The sequence below is a fragment of the Sinocyclocheilus rhinocerous genome, unplaced genomic scaffold, assembly GCF_001515625.1.
Source record: "Sinocyclocheilus rhinocerous isolate Xijiao unplaced genomic scaffold, SAMN03320098_v1.1 scaffold2560, whole genome shotgun sequence".
Classification (NCBI taxonomy): Eukaryota; Metazoa; Chordata; class Actinopteri; order Cypriniformes; family Cyprinidae; genus Sinocyclocheilus; species Sinocyclocheilus rhinocerous.
In genome coordinates this window covers 92,478-115,083 of record NW_015659005.1, presented here as the reverse complement: position 1 = coordinate 115,083, position 22,606 = coordinate 92,478, and the positions used below count along the sequence as shown (strand labels likewise).

Genomic DNA, 22,606 nt, shown 5'->3' with positions numbered 1-22,606 from the left:
TGCTGCGGCACCCGGGGAGCAGTTGGGGGTTCGGTGCCTTGCTCAAGGGCACCTCAGTCGTGGTATTGAAGGTGGGAGAGAGCGCTGTACATTCACTCCCCCCACCTACAATCCCTGCCGGTACGAGACTCGAACCCGCAACCTTTGGGATACGAGTCCGACTCTCTAACCATTAGGCCACAACTTCCCCATAGTATATATAATTTATGGAAACATTCTCACTCCAGTGAGCATTTATTAGACTGAAAGTTATATAATTTTGTTTGTATATATTCCAGATTAACAATGAATGTATTAAATGCACATATCTGCTAAAAACATAAACTACCGTTAAAAAGTTTTTTTAAATCTCTTATGATCACCAGAGCAATGAATGTAATATATTGTAAAATGCATTTTATTAGTGTAATGTCAAAGCTGAATTTTCAGCAGTCATTACTCTAGTCTTCAGTGTCACATGATCCTTCAGAAATCATTATAATTTGCTGCTCAAGAAATATTTGTTATCATTATCAATGTTGAAAACAGTTGCTTAAAGGGTTAGTTCACCCAAAAATGAAAATTAGCCTGTGTTTTACTCACCCTCGAAGCATCCTAGGTGTATATGACTTTCTTCTTTCAGACGAATCCAGTCGGAGTTATATTAAAAATTGTCCTGGCTATTCCAAGCTCTATCATTGCAGTCAGCGGGTGTTGCAGTTGAACAGTCCACAAGTCGTCAAATAAAGCGCGCGCATCCATAATAAAACGTGCTTCACATGGATCCGGGGGGTGAATAAAGGTCTCCACATGACATCCATGTGTTTTTGTAAGAAAAATATCCATATTTCAAAAGTAATAAACACTTTTCTCTCACTTCCGGTATCTGTCATACACTGAAGCAGTTCCGGTGGATGACGCAGCACTTATGCGCAGCGCACGCACCTCTGAGAAATGCTAGTGTCGCGAGTTTGTTTATAGGAGCAAAGGAAGCAAAGTTTCCTTACTCTAGCAAAGGAAAACCAGTCTCCTCTTGGTTTATATCAAAATCCTCTGACATTGTTTCTTTGCAAATCTTTGGTTTGTACTTCTAATTCGTGACCGGCGTTTTGTTTTGTTCTCTCTCCGAGTTTGTCACTAATCACACAACGCCGACGTGCTACGTCATCCGTCAGCACGCCTTCTGCGTATGACAGATGGCGGAAGTGATAGAAAAGTGTTTATTACGTTTGAAATATGGATATTTTTCTTACAAAAACACATGGATTCGCTACAGGAGGCCTTTATTCATCCCCCGGATCCATGTGAAGCACGTTTTATTATGGATGCGCGCACTTTATTTGACGACTTGTGGACTGTTCAACTGCAACACCCGCTGACTGCAATGACAGAGCTTGGGAATAGCCAGGACAATTTTTAATATAACTCTGACTGGATTCGTCTGAAAGAAGAAAGTCATATACACCTACGATGCTTCGAGGGTGAGTAAAACACAGGCTAATTTTCATTTTTGGGTGAACTAACCCTTTAATATTTTTGTATAAATGTTTTGTATAAATCTTTAATTTTATGTTCTTATATGTCATACATTACAGTAGAATCTACACCATACTTCTTACAGTACATGTCGAAAGAAACTCAAGGCAAACTACTTTAAAAGTGACAGAATCTGGTCTCGGTATGAGATGATCTCTGATGTTGGAGCCAGAGAGAGTCAGGTGAGTTGAGCTCTTAGTGAGCACTCTGAAATGACAGAGTTGTAGCCGCACACTGAGACTGATCTTGAGGTGAGAGCGCTTGTGAGATGTGGAGACAGACTGTCTTTCCATAGCTGAGGTGGTAATTAATATCAGGGTCTGGGGAGTGTGTTCTGGTGTTTCATTAAGAGCTCCAAACTCTGTCGTGATTACTGGCTGCCCTCTCTGACTGAAGGTCCCTTTATGAAGTGAAGGACCAGAGAGCTTTTCTGCTTATTAATGGAGAGCATTTGAGGCCTGAAGGAGGTTGGTGGCTGTATTGAGCTGCTGTTTCTGAGAGCACTGCACAGGGGAGTATTTGTGTAGTCCCTATAGCTCTCATGAAACAGCCTCTTTTGCATGACCTCACCGCTCGACAAATGACTATTAGGCAAACCTGGGCTGACTAATGGTTTCAGTGGACCTGTGGACCCCTGAGTCAAAACACAAGTGGGCTGATGAGTCAGTAAATGTAGAACTGATTTTATAACGCGAGCTGTGGACAAGAGAATTGGTACATGACACACTTCACTGAGATAGTATGTATTTAGGATAGTAAAGATATTAATTCTGATTAATTCACATGTCATTCAATCACTCTAATTCACATGATGTCAATTAAAAGTTTTTTTTTTTTTTATCATAATGTGCACCAGTGCAGCAAATTTAAAAGATTTGTGGCTATGAATCATAAAGTGACCTCTGCCCTTTTCACACTCCCTTTTACAATGATGTAGGACATCAGCGTGAGTCAACAGAAACTCTGCTGTAACATGACCTCACACTTACTGTGATTCAAAGCATATTATGTATTGGAAGTACTGAATGTAGATGTACTGTATGTGTTATTATTTGGATAGTATAATCATTATGCACAGTGATTTTTGTTTAATGAAAGGCATGAGACACGCAGAAAGATATAACGAGCCCAGTGAGATGGTCTATAAAAAATAAGTAGATGATCATTTTCAGTGCAAAGACACTTATCACCTAATGAACACTAGAAGCATGTGGTGTGTCGTGACTATATCTGTCCCACTATAATGAATGATGAACGCCACAGAATTAAATCGACACTGACTTGCAGAGTGAAAACACGAGAAATTAATTTGCTCTTTTTGCAAAGTCTGTTGCAGTAAATAATTTACAAACATTGATCTGAACATCAGGGATGTGGTGCATTCAGAATTGAATCACACTGCTTTTTAAATTCCAATTGAACTCCAAAATTTGAATTGCGGTTGAGGCAACAAACAAGATGCACAATTGCAATTAAGTAGAATTCAGATGAACTGAGATTTAAAGACAATTATATTACTGCAGTAAGTGGAATTTTGCTCACACACACACACACACACACACACACACACACACACACACACTTATGAATTAAAAAAAGTTTGGGTATTTTTTTTATTATGATTATATTTAGTGCTTTTTAGTGCTTTCTCTTGAAAAGAAAAAAAAAACTATAATCACATTGCATTGGTTCTATGATTTTTATTTTTTTAATCATTATGTGAATATAGTGAATTTTTTTTAAACTGATTTTTTAAATCTTACCTAGGGCCCCACAAGCCGACTATGAGCAAGAGAAAGATAACCTAAAAGAACCTTGCTGAATCCTATACAATCTGAACAGGTTTGCCAAGTCGAACATTTCCAACTAAGAAGACTTAAATAGGGATCTCATTACCCTGTGCATCGTCTGATTCATGCAGCACATAGACACACATCTGCACACACAGGTTTTCCAGGTCATGGTTCACCTCCACGTCCTCTGTCTTTCTGCGTATCCACAAATACTCTCAGCTGTCAGCTAATTTACAATGCTTTATGCTGCATTGTAATTGTATACAGTCAACAAATGCAGTTTGTTCATCTCAGAACATCACAGTTTTGTAATGCTGCTTAAATATTTTTGTGATGTTTTGTGGTTATGTTGTGCGAACTGAGAATGCTTAGATATTTGAATGTACATTTTCCCCCAAGCCCTCATTAAAGAAGAATAAGACTGATTTCATGAGACTTGACAGAGAGCAGGGAGAAAGAGATAAAAGACAGAGATGGAAGACAAAGTGAGCCACAAGCAGCCATAAACAGCTTGACAAAGCATGAAATATGCATCCCAGATGAATGCAGACATCCTAAGACATGAACTTCAGTACCCTCTCATCCTCAGCACATTTCCACGAGCAGGTTTGGTGATTTATTTTCCTCGTTCTTTTTGGCTGAGTGAATTCGGCATTGTTTTTTCAGTTGTTTCTGGATTATTATGTGTGCGCGCTGATCTGATTATAGCAAAGATAGGTCAGCTTACATAATGGCACAACTCGCTAGATAAAAAAAGAACCTCTCCTCTACGTATCACACACTCAACATACAGAATACATCATATACATCCATGAGAAAGACAGTTAGTATTTCCAGTCTGATGCGACAGATAGAAAGTATAGCATTTGATGTGAATAATCTTTGAAAACCAGACGTAGATGGTCACTCCAGAAACACTTAATGCATTAGAAGTCGTAAAGCTGATTCTCTCACTCCTCCACTCTCAGATCTGTCTTTTTCTCTCTTTCTGTCATGTGATAGGCGTATCTGTGCCATGTTCTTGCAGGCAGATGCATGCGAGAGACCCCCTAATGATCTCACGCTCACACAACCTCCAGATCACTAAATTCCCATCATTTCCCAACTATTCACTCTATCTGTCTTTATAGCTTTTGAAGAAATAACTCAATTTCTCTATACTGCCATGTCAGTGATGGAAATAAGGCTGATATTGGCTCACTTTTGGTTGTGTATTCTTTCCGTCTTTATCTCTTTTCCTTTTTCTTACAATCCTTTTCAAGTGTTTGTCATCTAAAGCAGTATTTCCCAGCCTTTTTAAACTTATTTACTCCTGGAGCGTCATTAGTGAGGTCTATGGACTCCAATCTTGAAATATATTGCTGTAAACAAATATTATACTAGCCTTTTCATCAATAGTGGCTATTATTCTGCTTTCCAGCAATCAATATTTTTGGTGAAAAACAGACTGGCAAAGCAGCTTTCTCTCTCTCTTTAATGAGACACCTGATCTTATTTGTCTGAGCATTCACCAGTTTTGACATTTCTGGGGGAAACCATGCAGAAAACATTTCTCTGAGAAAGACCTAAAGGCAAATTTATTTATACATCCAGTCCAAATGGGACATTTAACAAAAGTCATTTGCAGATTTTGTAGATACCATTGAAATATGAAATGTCACACAGGAGCGATTACATTGTCATTTGTATAAATTTTTAACATAAACAAAACTAAATGCATACAGCTTTTGGAATAGTGGTTATAGATGGGTCTGGTAATCAAAACTTTTTAGGCTTAAATACTGACGCCTTAAATTGCACCTTAAGGACTTTGTGGAAAAGCATCCACTATAACCTTGTAAAAAAGAAGTGTGCTTAATTTTACTGAATGTGCACTTGTAGTGTACTTCAAAAAGAACATCTTTATTAAACTTATATATTTCTACTGTGGTTATGTTTTTAACTTTCCTGTGTGTAATTCAATATTACATTTAAATCTAATTGATTTAAAATGTACTAAATCGCAATTTCATCATTACAAATATGTAATAATTGTAAATATAAATACACGACATATAGGACAAGTTTCAATAGAAATTACATTAAAGTATACTTTAGTTTACCAAATGTTTTTCAGTACATTTGGCAGTGTGCTTTAACCATATTTCAAAGGCAATATAAGTAATTATGAAATACATATAAAGATGTCCTACTTACAGTAAGTGGGTCAAAAAGCACTTCAGTTCAGCTGATTGCATTAATATAAATTTAAATTATAATGCATTTTCATTAAATTTCAGTTAAAATGCAGTTAAATGTCCAGAAAATTACATTCAGTTTCCACTTACACTGTTTTAAAGTGTACTATTTCTAAAAATAAGTGCTCTTTTTAAAAGTATAATGAAGTTTACTTCTTTTTCACAAGGGTAGGTCAAAAGTTTGCTAAGTCCTCACTTTTTTACTAAAACAGGGAAACAGCATCATCCTGATCCTGTTCAGTCCAGCTTCTTACAGAGGTGGAGGGCAAATGCAACCGTAATAGGACAAACATGACCTCATGACCGTCAGCTCAGTCATACAGTCAGATTAGCTTCTCTGGGAACAACAGCACAGCCGCAGGGAACTCGTGCCGTCACTACGACAGCACGAGAGATGGACCTTACGCAAGGGCCAGACACATAATACAGAGACCTGAAAACAGGAAATTCACTCTGATGTAACTCTTACCCGCTTTGAGCTCGTGCACACACACACACACACACACACACACGCACGCACACACAAAACAACACGCTGCAGTCTAGGGACTTCTTGCTAGTTCAAGTCATACATACCTAATTAAAACAAGGAGGTAGCCAATTAGGCAAGAGACCTGATGACAGAATTAACATTTCAAAGAGCAGAGGAATGAGGGGACGAAAGTGAGGGAGAGGAAGAGATGTGCGGCAATAAAAAGGTCAAAAGAAGGAAGCAAAGAAAACAAATATTGGGGGAGAGGTATGAATAGGGGTTTAGACAGCACAGCAAACGTCTAATATGACTTCCTCGTTGCTCTGATCTTGTGCCTCATGCGGTGCAGAACCCAGCACGGTCTTAGCACCATTATTTAAAGAAGAGTGCTCAACACGCTCCACTTCTGAAGGGAGGAGGACGGCGATTCTCCAGCCGCATACTAATACATCAGTTCACAGAGACACACTTGAGAGGCTGAGGCTGGGAAGGTTTGAAATGTAGCGAGAGCTTCCCGAGATTTCTGAGGCAGAAAATTAAACAGATGGCAAAAACACAAACAGAGGGCCTGTTTCTCCCAGCTGTTTTCTCTTTCTTGTTTTTTTTGTGTTAAGTGGAACTGTGTTTTTCTCTCTAAAATCATATTATCTTTCGTTTAGTATCTGTACAATCTTTTCTTCCTCTTTATCAGTGTCTCTATTTTTGTGTAGCTCCTTCTTCTGCCTTAAAAGTGTTGGCTCTTTTTCACACAGAAGCACAGTACTAGTGTCAGACCTGTTTGGAGTGCTAATTTACTTTCGCAAATGTGCAGCACTGAATTTGGAGAGCAAGTTCAAAGTCAAAGTCAACTTTACTGTCATTTTTAGCACATCACATGGCAATGGATAAAAAAAAGGAAACACCGTTTCTTCAGGAAAACAACAGTGATACATAGGAGACTCACAAGGACTAAAAAGACAACAGTACAATACATACAACAATGTACACAGAGTAAAACAGAATTGACAATGAGTAGGCAATGTATAAATTGTAGCAGCAGTTGTATATGAGTTGTTAGGGAATAAATATATATACAGTTATTACTGTTATTGAGTGAATATAATATATAAAGTTTTGTATTTAAGTGATGTAATAGAAAATTATACTTTTGAATGAACTATTACGTCTTTGGTTGGTATAGGTCAACCTTAGGGTGTGTTTACACTCGTAGTTGGGTTCTGGTTCTTTCTTTTTTTTTTTTGATGAGGAGCATTCTGTCCTTTTTAGTTTCTCATCTTGTGACATCACGTCCTATTTTTTGGTTTGTAGATGCCTTTGGTCTGTGTTGCATTCATATTTCAGTCAAACAGCACCAGAGTTCATTTGGAAGCGGACCGAGACTGACAGGGGTTCTCGGTCCACTTGTCTGGTGCGCTCCAAGGTTCGGATACCAGCATTCACACTTACTCAAAATGAACTGCACTAACAAAGCAACCACACCAGGGTTCGTTTTAATTAAACCAAACCTGTCAACATGCCCTTAGTCTGTAGTAGTGTACTGCTGCTTTCTGACTGGAACCATATTGGAGAACTAGTTGTCTGTTACACCACTCTCGTGCCTCATATGTATTGCGTTTTTTTCATGCTGGGTTCTGGGAACTTAGAGAGGGCGATATGAACTGTGTGTATGAAAGTTTTAGATCCTGTTGCTGTCTGTCCCCACCAGATTTGATATCTGAACATTCATAGCCACTTAATTAAGTCAGTTAATTAAGATTTGACAGATGAACTCTCAACTCGATTGGGGCTCATTTATTAAAAACCGCTGCATGCAGAATTGTGATAAGATTTTCTGGTGTTATAGAAGTTGCCATATTTGATATTTACTTTGGTGACTATCACTGTGGTAACAGATGTTATTCATGGCTATCTCAAGAATAGGAAAGGGGGTTACTTGTTCATACAGACCATATTCGATAAGCTTGGGTCTGCGGTTATAATTTGAGAGTCTGTAGTAACTAAATAGCAAATAAGGTTCTATCCTGAACATTGACTGTGAATGTAGATTTTGTTTATTTGCTCTTTTTCTGACTTAAAGGGATAGTTCACCCCAAAATGAAAATTCTCTTATTCAATTCAATTCAAGTTTATTTGTATAGCGCTTTTCACGATACAAATCGTTGTAAAGCAACTTTGCAGGAAATTAAGTTTCTACAATATATTTAGTAGTAGCTTATCAGTGGTGACTATGTCAAGTAGATGTACATATGGCAGAAATGTACTGTAAAAATAAGTTAATGATGTAATCAAACAGACGTTGAACAGTATTAACAGCAATGATTATATGTTGCAATCAAACTTATAGCAAAATGTGGTAGTTCTGTATGTTGTTTCAGGGTTGGCATCATCTGAGGTCCTCTGAGGGGTTGGCATCATCTCTTCTCAGGTGTTCGGTCATCTCAGATCTTTTAAGGGTTGGATCCAGACTGAAGCTTGTGCAATTCCTAGTTACCATGTGATGTCAATCCCGTGGCAGAAACAGAGAAACAAATAGAGACATAATTAGCGTAGGTGCTGTTCCAACCATGCAAAAATTATTTGTTCAACCCAAGCTAAAGAATAATAATGTGCATTTGATCAGATATAACTGCAGTACAAGATTATGTGATGCATTATGTGAATGCTTGGCTAAAGAGATGTGTCTTTAATCTAGATTTATCTTTTGGTGCGATGAATGAAGCTGAAGTATTATACGCTGTAGAATCTACATTTGTTATTGTATTTCTGATGTTATCTATTTTATCAGTGAAGAAATTCATAAAGTCATTACTATTAAACTGTGAGGGAATATTTAGATCGGGTGGCGTCTGGTTATTTGTTAATCTAGCCACTGTGCTAAATAAAAACCTTGGATTGTTTTGGTTATTTTCTATGAGTTTGTGGATATGCTCGGCCCTGGCAGCTTTTAGAGCCTGTCTATAGCTGGACATACTGTTTTTCCACGCAATTCTAAAAACTTCCAAGTTAGTTTTTTTCCATTTGCGCTCAAGACTACGAGTTTTTTTCTTGAGAGAATGGGTATTACTGTTGTACCATGGCGCAGTACGTTTTTCTCTAACCTTTTTCAATTTGATGGGGGCAACAGCTTCTAATGTATTAGAGAAGATAGTGCCCATGTTGCTAGTCATTTCGTCTAGTTCATGTGTACTTATTGGTACACAGAGCAGTTGAGATAAATCAGGCAGGTTATTTGTGAATGTGTCTTTGGTGGCTGGAACAATAGTTCTGCCCTGACGGTAACGCGGAGCCATATAGTTAATATCAGTAATATGCAGCATGCACGATACAAGGAAATGGTCAGTAACATCATCACTTTGAGGTACGATATCTATGTCAGTAAGATCAATTCCATGCGATATAATTAAATCTAGCGTATGATTAAAACGATGAGTGGGCCCGGTGACGTTTTGCTTGACTCCAAAAGAGTTTATTAGGTCCGTAAACACAAGTCCTAATGCATCATTTGTATTATCAACGTGAATGTTAAAATTTCTGACAATTAGCGCTTTATCAACATTAACCAATAGGTCTGAGAGGAAATCTGCAAATTCTTTTAGGAAATCTTCATACGGCCCTGGTGGCCTATAAACAGTAGCCAAAGCAAGATATAGTAGAGATTTCTTTTGCATATCTGACAGTGTAACATTAAGTAGAAGTATTTCGAATGAGTTAAACCTGTATCCTGTTTTCTGAGTAACATTGAGAATATTACTATATATTGTTGCAACACCGCCGCCACGACCAGTCTGATGGGGCTCATGCTTATAACAGTAGCTTGGTGGAGTAGACTCATTTAGACCAATATAATCATTTGGTTTGAGCCAGGTTTTTGAGCCAGGTTCAGTCAAGCAGGGTACATCAAAACTATTATCTGTGATCAATGCTCTTATCATTTACTCACACTCATGTCCATTCAAACCTGTATGGCTTTCTTTTTCTGTGGAGCACACACACACAAAATCTGTTTTTTAATCTCTCAGTGGTTTTTGTCCATACAGTTCGAAATATCATCTTTTGTGTTTTCAGAGGAAAAAGTAAGTCATACAACAACATGAGGGTGGGTGAATGATGACAACATTTTCCATTTATTGGAACCACCCCTATAAATATGCAGAAAATACACATCATTTAAAAAATATATATGGTGTTCATATGAGATAAAATAAGCTATCTACAACATAAAGGTAATACACAGACACTGAAGCAAATGCACAGTTGAACTTGAACTAATTAGTGTTGTAGTCAAAAACACCACAGAAAATACTATATACTTTATAGTGTAAAGCACAAAAAATTCACAACATTGTAAAATATATGACATTGTTTAAGTTGAAATTAGTGCTTTCAACTTGATTAATCGCAATTAATCACATCCAAAATAAAAGTTTGCGTTTACATAATATGTGTGTGTGTACTGTGTATATTTATATGTATATATACAGTAAATACACACACATACAGGTATATATTTAAGAAAAATATGTAATATATTTTTATTTATGTATAATATAAATCATATATAAATATGTATATATTTCTTATGTATGTATTTCATTTAATATATCTCTATATTTCTAAATATGTAAATATTTCTTAAATACATACATGTATGTGTGTGCATTTTTTTTATGTAAACACAAACTTTTATTCTGGATGCGATTAATCACGATCAATCAATTTGACAGCACTAGTTGAAATACATTTACATTATTGTTTATGGTGTAAGTTTACAGTTTTACAGGCATATTTTGTCATTTTGTATTGTATTATCTGTTATTTGTTGCTAAATATATTTTTTTTCATTGACTAAAATGTTTCAGTCAGAATAAAATATACTACAAATAATTCATATGTCATTATGAAATTTGCACAAATGCTTTATATGTAAAACCCACCCCTTACACATGAAGTATGCATGAAATTGTGCAGAAGAAAGGAAACTGATGGGGGAGGAAGAACAGAGGAGATGAGAAGGCAAAAGAGGGAGAAAGACAGAAAGAAAGAATCTCTTGTCTTGTGATCAGAGGCAGCTTGTCAAAGACTCCCCTGCCGACACTGCGCTTTAATGATTCCTCACACGTCAGAAACAAACTCCGAAGATGATGATCATCGTTTCATCTGCTGTCTCTGGCCTCATTACTGCCACAGCACTCTTGGTCAGTAGTTGGGATTAGGAGAGGGAGGGAGAAAGAAAGAAAAGAGAGAAAGAGAGAAAGACAGAGCCACAGAGAAGAGTAAAAAAAGCTAAAACATTTTGATCTATGATCTATAATTTATTTCCAAAGCAATGCCTTTACACGACTTCATCTTTGGAACACGGGTGGCTTATGATCATTATTTCAGCAAGTCACAACTTCCCTCTCACTCTTATTCTCCTTACATGTTTAGATTTTGGCCATGTTCTGTAGAAGCCTTGTTAGTGATGTTTGCTAAGACAAGCATTGCTTAATATTAGAGTTATGGATTCCTGCTGGAGTGACCTGATCTATATCTATGGACTAGAGACTTGGAGGTGGTCTCTTCTGATTTGGCCTTTAAGCAAATATCAGTTTACTCAAATGCATGCAGAGTTCATTTGGAAGTGGACTGAACATACAGTTCAGCTGCATGTTAGATATTTGATGGAGATGTGCTGCTCTAGTGGACATTAGCTGGGTTTTCCTGTCAAATGAGGTGTTATGGAGACTGTACTTGGGACAATCAGCACCGTCCCAGGTGAGCCTGATGGCTGCTGTGCCCTGAGGTGCCACACTCGCCTATGAACGTGACTAAAACTAATAAAAACTAAAATGACAGTTTCACACAAAGACTAGACTAAAACTAAAATTAAAACAGGCCGCCAAAAACAACACTACTCGCCCGTAATGGTTGCAGCCGGGTAGTAGACAGAGAATAATCAAAGTTTATTCATCCAGGCACCCAGGTCACCATGCCATCTGGCCCTCTTGGGAAAGCAAAGAAGCCACTGTGATATAATTAATTATTCTTTCACAACTCACAGCATTCATCCTCTGTGTATTCTTTGGTTCCAACTTTTTCTTTAATTCAAAATGAGTTAAGATTAGTCCACTCCAGAGAATTCAATTTAATTCTTTCACAAAAATGTTGTTGGTGTTTTGCTCAGTGCATATGTTTGTACGTTTTTCCTGCATTGTAGGCGCCAGACAATGACCCTACAAAGACAAAAACTCAAACATACTAAACAATATGTTTATGAAAAAAAAAAAAAAAAAGGCATACTTTTTGTGTGAAGTTTTGGTGTAAAATTAAAGGGATAGGATAGTGCAACCAAAAGAAGAAGAAAAAAAGAAAAATCTGTCTCGTTCTTTATTTATTTATTTTTAAATGAGCTTTTTTATATTTTCAGTTTTCATATACATTTTCGTTTTAGGGGTGTTTTATGTGCTTTTTAAATGTTGTCATTTTTTTAATATTTCTATATAATAATTTAGGTTTAATTCAGGTTTAGTTTTATTAATTTTAGTAATTAAACTTATTTAATTTAGTGGCCAAAGCAACATTTCAAATGTTTAAATTTTTCATGTAATATAAATATGTATATTCGAGTTATTTCAGTTAGCAAAAACAATTTTAATGGTTTTAGTTAAAGGTGCACTAAGCGAATTTTGCAAAACAATGTTGATATTTGAAAACACCAAAACAAACACACCCATACCCCAACAGGACCTCGCCCCTATTTTGATATCTCCGCCTCACATGTAGGTACGCAACCATGGCAACGACAATCGCGGAAACAAGCGAAGATGACACACAAGCATATTCAAACAAAAGCCAACACAGATAAGTTGTGTGAAGCAATGCAAAATCAACGTTAATCACCTATCAAGAAGAAACAACGCAACCTCGGCATCTGATTCCAGGCCTTCCCGCTCCTTGAGTTCTCTCCACCGCTGGAAAGCTGCTCCGATATTTACACGGGTCCTACCTCTTGCCTGATCATAACCCTTCTTTTTAATGTTTTGTTTCTCTGATATTGTTCTCTTTTTGTATCTGCCATCTCTCTCTACCTATAATCGATCTGCTAATATCCGTCCTGTGCACTCAAATTGAGCGTTCTCTTTTCTCTATCAGTACAAGACACGCCCCCTTACTGCTGATTGGTTACAAGTGTGTTTTGGGACTTGGTTTTTCAAATATTGCTTAGTGCACCTTTAACAATAACAACACCAATCTTCATGTTGTCCCAAAACTGTGGTAAACAGATGATATTTTGACAAAAAAATCCCCATACTATTAAAATCAGTGGTCTGTTTTGTTTGGTTACCAATCTTCTCTTGTGGTCCACAAAAGAAAGTCTGGAACAACATGAGGGTGAATAAATGATGACAGTATTTTTATTTTTGGGTGAACTATCCCTTTAAGAGAAAGAAAATATCATTAACTTACTATAAAACTATAGACATCAATGGAAAAACGTAAGGATGATACATGCTCGTGTGTGCGTTATGAGAAATCCCTGCTAAACAGAAAAGTGTGCAGTCAGAGATAGATCAGTATGAACAAGTAGAGGGAATCTGCGGTCCTGGAGCTGAATGAAAGAGAGAGCCAGAATAGAAGAGAGAGAGAGCAATAGAGTGAGATATGGGGAGTAATAAATCAAATAGATGCTCTTGTGAATGTGACCAGAGGATTGAGTGCTCTTTAATATCCAAACCTGCTTTTGGAAGCCCTCCAGATAGGTGCTCTGTGCCCCCTCACACAAACTCTCACACTGAGCAGTGCCTCATGAATACACGCATGTACTGTACACCTGCAGATGTGCACAGCGCCGTCTGACTCAGTCACCGCATGAGCAAGAGTGCAGGCTTGGTTAACGTCAGTCAAACCGTACAGATGCACAGCTACAAATCCTGCACTCTTTGTTTATTCAAGGTTTTTCTCACCAGTCACTACGTGGGTTGTCACTATATTCTGACTGCTGAGAAATTGAAATTTAGCTGAAAGAGACCATATCATTCTAATAAGAGGTTTTGGCTTCACTCTTGATGTCATGAGGCTAAGATAATCATAAATGATTGAATTCATAAATCAGTTTGATTTCATAAAATGATTTTCAAAGTAAAAGTCAGCATTTTGAAGCTGTAAAATGTCAACTGCAAAAAAAAAAAGCAACTTGAAACCAAAGACACACAGCCAGTGGAGATTAAAGAAGGTCTGTAATACTTGGAGAAAGCTATCCGTAAGCATTCTCAATTATCTTAATGGTACTTACTTGGCTGGTGCAGGACTCCCCAAAAGTATGCAATGTGAAATCTAGATTGTAGATATAATTGTTGTTGAGCCAATCACCTGTTTCAAACTTTAAAGGGATAGTTCATCAAAAAATAATTCTGTCATTGTTTACTCACCTTCATGTCTTCTGCATGTCTTCTGTCGAACATGAAGATATTTTAAGAAATGTCAGAAATGTCTTTTGACCTGCGGCGCTTTGGTTTAGATAATGCTGTCATGTTTTGTTGTTTTATCAGCCTCCTTCATTTGATAGTAACGTTTGTGAACGTTTAGAATAAACTCATGCACAGTCACTTTCCAGACAGCGCTCTTACTCTAATAAATATTGATCTAATTTAAACTCAAAATGACATTTATTTTACAAATAAAAATAAACAAACTATTATTGATCAACCAATAAATTTGGCAATACATAAGGCAAATTTGCCTTTTTTTAATCGTCTGCATTGGCCAATTATTTTGAGTGCTCTTCTCACAGATGCACAGGAACACTCAGTCTTCATAAGTTTATATGATCTTTAACAGTTCTGTCTTCAGCAAATATGCCTTTATGTCATTAATTCTTTGAATATCTAATAAACATTTATTGCTATCTTGAAATTGGCCACCGTGCACCACATCAGCACTATAGCATTACAAATGTCTCGGTTACGTACGTAACCCTCGTTCCCTGAAGGAGGGAACGGAGACGTCACATCGGTAATGACTGACGAATTGGGATCTCGCGTAGAGAGACCAATCCACTTTGAGTGTAAACTAAACTCCGAGATGGTCATCTTCCCGCAATGAGAACATGACTCAGCCACGAACGCCACCTCAGCATGCTTAATACCCAGACACTTGAGGCAGCGATCGTGACCATCACCCGACGCCAGGTAATCCCGACGCATCCAGAAACGCACAGGTGATATGTTGTCTGTAGCAAGATGCAACATCGTCTTTACAAAGATGTAACATCGAGTTTGCCAGACGCAACGTCGTCTTTAAAAAGACGCACCCGTGAATGATCTTTTGGGGTAAAAGCTCTTTCAGCGTGCTGAAGAGCACAGAGGAGATGGCCGCCTGCAAGACAAACAGGGGGTAGTGCAGCCTGATGTGTGCAACCCACTCGACACGGGAAACCACCACCGCTGAAGCACCGTACCGCCAACACCAAGAGCTCTCAAAGAGTGCGCTGAACTCGTTCAGTCTTCTCTCAGTAGAAGTCAGGAGCAGAACGATATGACCGCTCGGCTCCGAAGCGAAAAGCTGAGTATGCGTTGTTCCTGCTGCCTAGTTATACTCGCGCTGCGATCAGCGGCAGCTGGATGCAGTCATCGCATGCCAATGTGCATTGGCTTGTTTAGTTTACACTCAAAGTGGATTGGCCTCTCTAACCTAGATCCCAATTCGTTCCCTCCTTCAGGGAACGAGGGTTACCATGCGTAACCGAGACATTATATTGAATTTAATAGCTACAATATATTACATTTAGTCAACATTCTGTTGACTGCGATTGCTATTGTTCTTATCAACTCTACCAAAATCTACATTCATGCATGTGAAATCCTACATACAAGTACACATCTACTAGTTTGCTCACAAATGTAAAAAAATATCTCTTCAGCTAGCAGCGGTCTTAACTTAACTCAGGCCTTTCTATTTGTGGGGGTTGCAAATCATTTCCATGCACTGCATTTAAACTTTTCAGAGCTGAATCTTGCATGCTTAAATCCACAGTGTGTTCTGCTGCTGGAATGTATCCAATGGAAATAGCCAGATGGAATAAAACCACACACACACACACAGGCCTCCGCACGGCGATCTGAATGTGTAATAAAATGTTTAATTCATGACCACTATAAACACATATTCTTGTACAGCAATCGAAATCCACGGGGGATCGCTAACAAACGTCTTCGCTCAGTCGGTAGGCCGTTCGTAATTGCATTCTGACTGTTTGTGTTTGCGTACGCCCAAGACATCCTGTACGCCTCACATCTGCGGGTCTCTCGCCGCTCCTGTGGTTCTTAACCCTGCCAACTAGTTTGGTGAGCTATTGTATCATTTGTTTTCCCTGTCTTACCTCGCTATCGCTGGCATGTTCCCCAGAGTCCTGGCACTATGATGGAGACACTAGACTCGCATTAACTCCATGGTGAAATAAGCAGCTATGTGTGTTTGTGCGTGTGCAGGCCCAACAAATCTCTACCTCGCACACTTGTCCACCGAGTCCCACCGCCCCCCATGCAGGGGGCCTCAGTTAGTTTTTTCCTTCAATATAAGAGCCCAAATATCCTTGTAATCCTCCCGTCTCCTCTACACAACCTCCCTGGCTGCAGCCTCCTGTAATAGAAAAATGGCAGACGAGGAGATTAAGCGAGGCTTATTCCTCTGAGGTGTGTGTTTTATCGCAGCAGCAAACAGCAATCTCTCCTCCGCCCTCGTCCAAAGGAAACTTTCGCCTTCCTTTCTGTACTCCTTCCTTCCTGCCTCCTTGCTCTCTCACTCTCGTTGGCTCTGCAGTGATACGCAGTTTTGTAGTGTAGAGCCTCTGTTAGCACTGATGGCTCTGAATTTAAAATGCCTTTTTTGTCTTTCACACACCCACCGTCTCATTGGTAAGGCTGAAGTAGCCCTTTATGGACACCAAATCTGAAATGTGTTTTTTTAAACTTACAATATATTGTACTGGATATCCAGTTTGATCAGCTGATCACGTCCTACCAAGTCAGTGCCATTCACAACTTATGCCCTCATGGGACAGTAAAATGTCCTTTAGATGCAAACTTCAAAATCTCGTGGATGTAGTAGGTCATTCGGATATTGTTTGTCAACTGCTAATACTAAATACTAAGAATTTAGCGATATTTCTTCTATATGTTGCCTACTACATAATTGGAAGTTAGGCATACCCAGACACAGTAGTTAGTTTGAGTGATTTATTTGAATCACACACTCAACCAATTTGTTTCATTCAGGTAGAAAAACAATTATTTAACCAATTCATTTAGGAATGAAACACTACTACTACTGTGTTTTTTTCTTGAAGACAAGTGCTGGTTCAATATGGTGTGACTTTGTTTGGAATTATTTTTTGATGGTGTTGGTGTAAGGGAAATATTGGGTCTAAAATTTAAGTTTATTAAATGGTTTTGTAAAAGCGATATCACACTCGGAACCATTTTGTTGAAATTGCTTAATTATTTGTTAATTATTTATTTATATGCACATAGTTTTGTGAAAGCTAAAAAATATTTAATCTCTTCTTCCATGCAGTATTCAAGGGGAATAATTTTATGCTTATAGGGAGTTTTAATTTCACTGTTGTCACTTTTTGCTTTCTTTCTGGGGCTTTAAGGGCAAAATTCAAGCTTTTTTTTGGAATTGTTTGATTTATGTATGTATGTATTTATGTGTGTATGTATTTGTAAAAAACACTATACAGTTTTAATTTAAAATATTTATTTCAGTGTTTATGCATTGATATGTTATATCTAACATTAATGAGTAGGAAAAAAGATCAGTTTAATGCAACAACAATATTTTTCAGATAACTTCGTTTGGCTTTATTTAATGAAAATATAAAAGCAAATTATAATTTTACAAACAACATATTTTTATAATTTTATGCTTATTTTTTTAACACAGTATAAAAGGTTCTTTATAAAAAATACATACAGTAGCTCTTCAGTAGCAATGGGCTTATACTTGGGGGTCCTTGCCATCAAGAAGTTTGAAAACACCTCACCTGTGGTACACATATCCCTTGTTGGGAATTACTGGCTTTGAACAGTCTTGAAGGGGTTGCTAAAGTGCTTGTTATTTTTACCTTATTACTGTGTAACGGACAATTTTTGCCTTGGCACATGATACAATGGGGGAAAATGTGGAGAGACTAACTGGCAAACCTGCTAAACAAGCAAAATTTGCCTTGACAGGGAGAACCAGAAAAGACCAGCAAACCACCTCAGGCTGTTTTTTTCATGTTATGATTTAGAAAATTCTGACTGCCTCATATTGTGTGCATTTCTTCAAGCATTTGAATGACCACAGCCTGCAGCTCTTCTCCTCGAGCAGCGTGGGAATCAGATGCCACCCCCAAGTATTTTTTATTGCACTTCAGATGATGCACCAGAAGGCAGTGGTTTTGCTACTAAGTGAGAGAGAAACAGAGAGAGAGGAATGAAGAAATGGTGTTTTTTTACATAACGATTACTTTTTTTCCTTATGTAGCATCTTTTCAACATAGCACATATAGAACATTCCACTACTGCACTTAAGTTCCCAATCACGTTCACACATTCACCACAGGCCCCTCCCTCCCTCTTCTGAGATGCGCCCTCAAAACAACAATGCCCCTCCTTTTCCATTGACAGGAGCTCACAAAACATGACCCATGTGTGTTCCCACGGGTGGATTGCTGTGTACATGTGACATGTACAAAGGCATGAAGGACTTCAAATGGCTGTATCTTAAGATTCACAGATGCCCATGGTCCCTAATCCTGTGACTAAATGATCCCCACTGTTGGTGGTAACGGCTCCAGTGGTTGTCTTCATGGTGGCAGTGGGTGGGTTTGAGGGGCAGTTGTGTGGGAGGTGTTTTCAGGATGGATGTTCACTGTCTGGCATCAAGCTCAAGACCATTGATTAAGCTGGTTGGTAAGAACATGCTGTTCTGACTGAGGATTTCACAATGACTGTGCTCAGTCTAATTTTCATGGTACATTGCAAGAAAGGATCTTATTGCTTGTTTGTTAATGTGACGGAGAATATGGGGTTAAACAGCAGAAGCAGGAGGGGCTTTGTTAGTGAACAGTTTGTCTCTGCTGTTACTGGAGAGAGAGAGCGAGAGAAAGAGAAAGAGAAAGAGAAAGAGAAAGAGAAAGAGAGAGATTATGTAGCATGTGGGTGGCATATTCCCTATAGCCTCAGATACATGCACTCACACACACACACATTTGTGTTATTAGTAAGGATCTCTCATAGACGTAATGATTAGCATACATTAAATAATGTTTTCATATTTTTGCACAATTGCAGATTGTTGGAAATAAAATATTCTGTTCTATTTTATTCACGCATTAAGTATCTCCTGTTTCATCCCAAGCATGCTTTTCATTTATTTCTTGCCTCGGTATCCAAGTACACTAACTTTTGAAAAACCAAAAGGCTAAAATTGCTAATTGTAATGAAAATGATACTTATCTATCTATCCATCCATCCATCCATTCATCTTCTTGTCAGTCTCTTATGCTCACAAAGGTTGCATTTATTAGACCATAAATACAGTAAAAAACATGAAAAATTAAAAATATTTATTATATATTTCAATATAAAGTAGAGTAGCTTTAATTGTTTCACAGATTTAAACTTACGATTCACATTTTATGATGAATTTTCATAGTTTAAGCATGAGTCTATGTCAAGGGAAAAACAACAAGCTATACATACTGTAAAACTAATTTACAAGAGTAAACAAAAGCATTTAAAAGTTTTACAAACCAAAACAAAAGTTTTAATGTGATCTTCATATAACAAAAAATCTTTACAGAACCCTGTTGACTGACATCAGATTTGAAGCAAACTTGACTTACTGTATATGAATTATTATTTAGCATTTCAAATAGAGACAACCATTTCAAATGTCTTTATAAGTTGTTTTTTTCTTTTGACATGTTTTACTATATTTGTGAGGATTTGCTTTCACAAGTACGTCCACAGCGGTCAGAAAGCGATGAACTGTGCTGCAGGTTTGTCATTGATTACCCTCAGATAATCTGTGGGGTCTGTCTTATAGGAGAAATAAGACACTTTGTGTTACTAGTGGAATAAGATTGAGTGAATGTAAGTATGAGTGTTCCTCGATATGCATGTGCATGTCTGTTTGCTTAATTTGTTTGTTTGATAGTTTATGAGTAACTGCACCCCTGTGTCAGACCCCATAGCAAAGCAATCTCAGTGCAATACATTACCTCGAAGTCTTTATGTGTTTGGCGACCTACTTCAAGACAGAAAGCATGAAGCCGTTCGCGTGTTTTGTAAAGGTCTCGCTTTATCCCTCACCTCAATCACGCCAAACTCTATGCACATGACCTGCCACGCTCTGCTCACAAAGTCTTTTAAACTCTCATGTTGGGCATTAAACCGATTCCTGGATACTGTAAACACAATGTCAGGGTGTAGCTGCTCTGCAGGTTTTATTGCAGATATTGTTGATTACGGGGGTGTGCGGCTCATACCACAGCTCACGATCAGAGTAGATGAGTGGGGTTTTGCTGTCTAGCCGAGCTCACCCTGACATCTCACATAACCCTGCTATTATTTTGCAGCTGTCTGTCTCAGCAAGTGACAAAGCCATGTTGACCTTTTCAGTCAGTGTTTAAAATGTCCATAAATGACAAAAGTTAAAATTTCAGCCAATAAACAGGAAATTCAGTAGGGTATCAATACATTGCAACATTAAGCTGAAAAAAAAAACTCCCTTCTAGATTAAAATTTTCCAGTAGACTAAAGGCCTGCTCACACCAAGGATGATAAATCCAAAGTTCCGTCATGTAACTCAAGATGGCGCAGTCCGATAAGTCTAACTCAATCTGACATAATGACATCATCACATGTCACAGCTGATTGGTTCTCTCCTGTATCAGTAGCCAATGAGATTGCTGCTCAACCTTGAAATATTTGGCTAGTGCTTGCTGTAGCAGTTGCAGCGCACTTCAGAAACCCTCCTCCTCCCCCAGCTCCACCTGTATAGATCTGCTACGGGGTGATCATGTATGTTATGGGGGTTATTTCACTTATGTTATATGTGCAGCAGCAGTATTTCTTACATGCTCACAGCAGCATGTTGTGGATCGCAGAGAACTGTGTTGTGTGGTTAAAACTGCACAGCGGATAATAGGCACTGAGTTCCCGAGCCTGGACACTGTTTATGCCAGTCGATTACACACGAAGGCCAGCAGAATCATTATGGATCACACTCATCCAGGATACAGAATGTTTGTCCCTTTACCCTCTGGGAAGAGGTACAGGGCTTTTAGATCCAGGACAAATAGGTTACAGAACAGTTTTTTTTGCAAAAGCTGTATCTGTCCTAACACCTCCTATTATTACTACTTTTACTTTTCCATAATAATTATGGACAATTTTAATAGTTATTAAAGATGGGAAAGGACATGTAATATATGCATTTTAATATTTTTATAATGTTATTCTAATGTGCAATATGTTACTAGAGGTTTTTATGTTACTCAAGGTGTATGTTTCAATTATGTGTTTAATGTTTACTGTTATGAGAGTTGCCACTCTAAATTTCGTTGTATTCAGACAATGATAAATAAAGTAAGTCTAAGTCTAATGTATTGGCAGTAGCAAGGCTCAATACTTGCTCTGCCGCAGCAGCAGCAGCAGCATAGCAGATCTATTCCATCAAGACCAAACACATTATCATTGTCATGTACATTATCATGGCAGTCCCTCCAAGAGTTTTCAAGACAGATAAAGATAACGATATAGTTCTAAAAATCATTCTCAATATTAAAGAATAGCAGAGTCCACACCACAGCTATAACGATAAATGTACAGAGAAACAATATTGTTGGAATCACTTTCAGAAGGATTTTTTTTCTAGCTGATGAATAATAAAAAATATTGACACCCAATCAGATTTAATCCTGCTATAATGAGCTGTATAATTTAAATCGGCAGACGAGCATGCGCTTAGAACACTTTACTTAAAGCCTTTATGTATAATGCATTATAATTATTCATAATGTCTGTTGTAATACATTATATCTTGTCGTAAATAATTATAACCAAATTTAAAATGCATAGTGTAACAATGAATTGATAAGTGTTATAGGGCCAGTTTTACAAACATGTTGCGCCGACGCAAACTGTCTTTTGCCATTAAAATAGTACTGTCAGGATTTACTAAAGACACGCAGTGATGAATTAGCGCTGAAAAGGCGTGGACACAGGCAGTTAAATAGGCAATTGTAGGAGTTTCCCTTTCAGTTGCAGGAAATAAAAGTAACAAAATGAAAAAAAAAATTGTACCATAGAAATGTTATTCTGCTGATGTTCTTATGTCAGATTTGCAGGATTCCATCACATTCTCTGCAGTCTTTAAATTTTATTATGCATGTGTTTAACAGCAGTATTTATTATATTTATATTATTAATGATTTTTACTATTGTATATAAATTACGTAATTTTAACATAATTGACTTCAAACTTGCTTCATGAGGCAGGCTGGGGATGATTATCAATGCATAAAGATTAAATTACAGTCTTTTTCCCATAGAGAATGT

The 22,606-nt window shown here is 37.7% G+C and overlaps 1 protein-coding gene across 1 annotated transcript in view; it reads left to right on the top strand.

Annotated features, from left to right (window-relative positions):
• LOC107723206 (protein phosphatase 1 regulatory subunit 29-like) overlaps nucleotides 1-22,606 on the top strand; it is a 94,932-nt gene that overhangs the window by 39,331 nt on the left and 32,995 nt on the right. The gene's annotated exons all lie outside the window — the stretch shown is intronic.